The sequence below is a fragment of the Rhinoraja longicauda genome, chromosome 6 (assembly GCF_053455715.1).
Source record: "Rhinoraja longicauda isolate Sanriku21f chromosome 6, sRhiLon1.1, whole genome shotgun sequence".
Classification (NCBI taxonomy): Eukaryota; Metazoa; Chordata; class Chondrichthyes; order Rajiformes; family Arhynchobatidae; genus Rhinoraja; species Rhinoraja longicauda.
In genome coordinates this window covers 5917501-5923500 of record NC_135958.1, presented here as the reverse complement: position 1 = coordinate 5923500, position 6000 = coordinate 5917501, and positions in this window count along the sequence as shown.

The following is a 6000-nucleotide window of genomic DNA, read 5'->3' as shown; positions in this document are numbered from 1 at the left end:
TGCCTATTTCTCCTGCGTCCAACAAATCAACTTCAAGAACTGACTGTTCACTTGCTGCCTAATATATCCCACCCCATTGACAGGTGCCATTGTAACAAGAGTATCAATGTCATTCACTTCGCCTGTCAGTGTTCATAATGTTTTGGCTGATCGGTGCATTTTTCCCTCTCAATCCCATTCTCCTGCCTTTCCACTCTATTACCTCTGACACCCTCACTAATCAAGACCTACCCATCTCCACTCTAACAATACCCAGTGACTTGGTCTCCACTGCCGTCTGTGGCAATGAGTTCCACAGGTTCACCACCCCTATACTGGGATAACATTCTTGCCTTTACAGAATGTATTATCATTATAGAACATGCTGTAGCAGAGGAGGGTTTAGAATACCCATCCTGTTCCTATTTAAATGTCTTCAAAATATTAAAGATAAAGGATCAGGATTGTTATATTTTTTATATGTTCACAAGTTATAGTAGAATTAGGCCATTCAGCCCATCGATTCAACAGCCATTCAATCATGGCTGATCTCTGCCTCCTAATCCCATTTTCCTGCCTTCTCCCCCTAACCCTTGACACCCGTTCGAATCGTGAATTTGTCTATCTCTGCCTTAAAAATATCCACTGACTTGGCCTCCACAGCCCTCTGTGGCAATGAGATCCACAGATTCACCACCCTCTGACAAAAGAAGCTCCTCCTCACCTCCTTTCTAAAAGAGCGCCCTTTAATTCTGAGGCTGTGACCTCTGGTCCTAGACTCTCCCACCAGTGGAAACATCCTTTCCACATCCACTCTATCTCTGCCTTTCATTATTGTGTCAGTTTCAATCAGGTCCCCCCTTCAACAATTAACAATTTGTTACCCAAATGCATGTCAATATTGATCGCAAGTTCAAGAATACAGGAAAGAAGGCCGAGTAGTCTCCTGTGGTAACAGTGCAAGCGTGTGGAGTGGGGCATGGAGAATCAGCGTCCCATTTTACAACCTCTCCCTATTTTCAACGACGCCAACTTCAGTTGCGTTCCTTACGAGTAGGCAGCAGTGTTCAACTTCAAACTCTAGGGGTTGCTGTGACACCAGTAACTGATGTTATGCACACTGCAACAGCTTCTCAATTTACAATCATTGTAACAATATCCGTATGACAAGGTATGACGAAGATTGCATTCATTTGGCTGTTTTAATCAATACACCCAAAACTGAATGCACGCCGTAAATCAAATTTGATTTAGACCAGTCAGAAGTTGTATTAATCAACACTCAAAGATCACTGAATGCAGATGGCCAAAGGTATCAGATTGATTTGTTTTCGAGACATGAAATTTATGAAATATAGTAAACTTCATACTGATACTTTATAACAGAAGACTCACGGATAGAAACTTAATAAAAAAACACACTGAAATATATCCTTGGGTACTTGTCGTGTCGTGTGACCCTGCAGACATTAATAAATGCGCATCGCATTTTCATGTTTTTAACTTCTTATACATTCATTTATGATTATAAATGTTTTATGAAAAACATTATCAAAAAAAGGTAAAGTAGTGGGATGATTTGGTCTGCATTATCTTACAGGTTTTCATTTGTAGAAAGGACATCCGTGAATGTCCAAGGGTGATTTACCGAACAGTTCATCAGTCTAAGAGATTGTTGATCACCATTCATTGGGTGGTTTGGAAAGGAGTAATTTTCTCAGTTACTTACATGTAAACATTTTCATCCTTGTTTCAGATGGCTGTATCAGCGAAGCCTTAAAAACATGTTAAAAAAAAAAGGATTACTTTGCTTAAGGAAGTCTATGATACAACTCCGTGTTCATTTTTATTTCATTTGTAAAATTCCTTCCCAAAAAAGGGTTGGTAAAGATCTGGTAATGTAAATATTAATAGGACGTAAACACCTTCTCAGTTATCTCAACAGACTTTATATGATAGCCTTGCTCACGTTAGCATTGTAAATGCTTGTGATAATTGTATTCTTATGGTTAATGTTCGGAAAGAGATTGTCCTATGTGCTTAATTTCCTCAAAGCAAAGAATTCAGATTTATAAAGACAAGAAAGTACAATAAGAATGTGAGACTCGGGCAGTGTTTTTGGAAAACGCCTTGACTCTTAATTGATTGCTAAGGTTTCCATTTCACATGCCCGCTGTTTTGATCAGAAACATACCATGGAAAGGTCAATGAAATCTGCCACCTGGCAAATGATTGTTCATTCTATTGAGTTTGCAGAATCGTATTCCACGTTCAAAAAAGATTTTGAACCAGCAGGGTGAGGAAATGTGGCCAGGTGTTCATTTGACCGTAAGCTGTTTAATATATAGATTTTGACAAAGCTTAAATTACTTACTTTGTTCGGCTAGAATTAATAAATTTGTATCACTTTGTTTTCTTTGTAAATGTGAAATCAGCCAGAATGAGCTAATTTTGCTGAGGGGGGGGGGAAAAAACCCATGCATTTGACAGCTTTGTCCAGTTTGTGCATCCAAGTGAATGTGAAGTCCTCGGGGAATTCAAAATCAAAGACATGCTTTTAGCTACACTGTTTAAATTAAATGAAAGCACTAGAAGGCAATTTACAGCTTCTGAGACTCAATGTACAAATGTTTATCACTGAAATTGAGATCCAACAACATTTAGGCTTTCCTAATGCCAGTGGGGTTGTGTTTGCAGTGGTTACATTGGCTGCTTCTTCACTGGTGTCTGATTACTATTAAAAATCAGTGTTGACTGAGCAGAAGAGTTAAAGAACCTGAAATGACCAGAACACGTTGGTCCTTGAGAAGCTATTGAAAACACAACAGAAAGTTAGCATTTACAAATTGCCTGGTTCAGCATTGAAAGCCAATGAGCTTCACTACCTTTGTCCGCCTGCAGAGGGCAGGAGGGTCACACACACAAAGCCACGGTTGTTTATTCAAGATCATGAGGCAGCTTCTCTATGCAAGCAAATTTTATTCTTCCAATTTTAACTTAGTTACTTATCAACCAGTTTGAAAGACGTTGTTGAACATTCATTATCGTCTGTGGTTTGTGGCACATTCAAGTGAGCGAGGTCAGAATTTAGTTGAAGGATCAAAACCATCAAGTTATGGATGGTGGATGAAATGGCCAAACAGAAAATAGAAGTGGCTGAGTTCAGATGTGTCAAAAATCAAACTTCTGATATTTTTATACATTTAGTAATTATACTTGTATCGAGTGGCCTTAAAAGTCTTAGGAAGAAGAATGCAAAATAAGGGAATGGTAAATAATTCTGTTGGGGAGGGAGATGGAAAAAGAAGCAAAATGTTTAAAGGACTATCCCAACAGCATGGACAATAGACAATAGGTGCAGGAGGAGGCCATTCGGCCCTTCGAGCCAGCACCACCATTCAATGTGATCATGGCTGATCATTCTCAATCAGTACCCCGTTCCTGCCTTCTCCCCATACCCCCTGACTCCGCTATCCTTAAGAGCTCTATCTAACTCTCTCTTGAATGCATTCAGAGAATTGGCCTCCACTGCCTTCTGAGGCAGAGAATTCCACAGATTCACAACTCTATGACTGAAAAAGTTTTTCCTCATCTCAGTTCTAAATGGCGGACTTTTGAGAATGCATTAGAGTATCATGATCTCACTCAATGGAAATTAACGTTTTACCTTTTCTTGATTTCTGTTCTCTGTAAATGTAATAGATATGTTTAACAGTAGTTATATGATGCATGCTATTTAATGTTTGGAGGAGGCACAGTGGCGCAGTGGCATTACAGTGCTAGAGACCCCGGTTCGATCCTGACTACGGGTGTTGTCTGTATGGAGTTTGTACGTTCTACCTGTGACCACGTGGGTTTCCTCTGGGTGCTCCGGTTTCCTCCCACACTCCAAAGACATACAGGTTTGTCTATTGTCTCAGGGCTTTGGACTATTGGGATCTCACCTGGGGCAGAGGTGGCCTATACAAGGGGGATAGGTTACACCTGAACTGGAGAGGAACCAACATCCCAGCGAGAGGATTTGCTCGAGCTACTTGGGTGGGTTTAACTGAGTCTGGCATGGGGGGGGGGGGGGAATCCAGTGAGGAAGATAAGAAAGTTGAGGCAAATACAGAACTTAAAGAGGCATTATCTGCCACAGAAGGCAGTGGAGGCCAATTCACTGGATGTCTTCAAGAGAGAGTTAGATCTTGCCCTTAAGGCCAACAGAACCTAGGGATATGGGAAGAAAGCAGGAACGGGGTATTGATTCTGGATGATCAGCCATGATCATATTGAATGGTGGTGCTGGTTCGAAGGGCCGAATGGCCTCCTCCTGCACCTATTTTCTATGTTTCTAAGTTCAGTGGACAGGACAGGCAGGAAAATGGCAGGGAACGAGGGAAGACTGAAACTGATTTAAACTGCATTTATTTCAATGCAAGAGGCTTGTTAGGTAAGGCAGATGATGTCATGGCTAGATACATGGGATTGTGATATGATAACTGTCACTAAAATGTGCCTGCTTGGTGTTGCTAGGTGGCCGGGTGAACAGTCACAGTCTTTTCCCCCAGGGTAGGGGAAACTAAAACAGGAAGGTATAGGTTTGAGGTGAGAGGAAAAAGATTTTAAAAGGCACCTGAGAAGCAACTTTTTCACAAAGAGAGGGCATGTAGATGGAACGAGTTGTCAGAGGAGGTGGCAGAGGCAGGTACAACTATGACATTTAAAGGACACTTGGACGGGCATGTAGGCAGGATACATTTGGAGGGATATGGGCCAAGCACAGTGGGGCGAGCTCAATTAGGCAGCTTGGTCTGTATGGATGAGGTGCCGAAGGGCTTTTTCCAGTGCTCTTTAACTCTACTATATCTATTGTCAAAACGTTGAAGTGTCCACCATTTAACATTTTCAACTAGTGGGCAACATTTTGAATAATGAGTAAAGGGAGAAACAGGCAATTAATTAGGTACAGAGCTGCAATCTAAGTAAGACTGCCAGCCCCTGAAGAAAGAGTGGGATCATTCATTTCAAATGAAAAAAGGGAGACAAAGTGGAGAGCTAGCAGCGAGCTAATGAGGCCAGCACTTCCAAACAACTCAAGCCTCACAAAGGGCTTGGATAGGTGATGTTTCTGGGTCAGGAGTCTGAAGAAGGGTCCCGAACTGAAACGTTCTCTTATCTATGTCCTCCAGAGACACTGCCTGAACCGCTGAGTTACTCCAGCACTTTGTGTTTTATCAATATCTGCATCCTCTTGTCTACTAATGATCCACTTCTCACTCAGGGAAGTACTCTAAAAATAAATCCATTGCTGGACATGTTGTAAAGTTCCCATACACTGGGAGTGGTGAAATGAATTGAAGGGTAGCTATTGTGATCCCACTATTAAAAACAATGGCGACAGAGGGAAAATGGGAAGCCATAGATCAGTCAGCCTGACTTTGTTTCGAGTTTAGAGATACAGCGCAGAAACAAGTCCTTCGGCCCACCGAGTCCGCACCGACCTGCGATCCCCGTACACTAGCACGATCCTACACACGAGGGACAGTTTACAATTTTATCTGTCAATTAACCTACAAACCTGCACGTCTTTGGAGTGTGCAAGGAAACCGGAGCACCCGGAGAAAACCCACGCTGGTCACAGGAAGAAGGTACAAACTTTGTACAGACAGCACCCATAGTCAGGATCGAACCTGGGTCTCTGGTGCTGTAAAGCAGCAACTCTACCGCTGTGCTGCCCCACTATGATAGTACGGAGAATTATGAAATCATTTTATGGATAGGACAGGTTTGGAGGGATAGAGACCACAAGGTGGGACTAGGGTCGCTGGGACATGTTGGTCGGTGTGAGCAAGTTGGGCCAAAGGGCCTGTTTCCATCCTGTATCACTCTATGACTCTTATGAAAAGATATTGCGGCAGGGATATAAGAGGGAACATGCTGGAACCACTGAGCAGATCAGGCAACATCTGTAGCAAGAGAAAGAGTCAATGTTTCAAGTTGAAGACCTTTGGACAGAACCAAATGGAAGTCATTGCA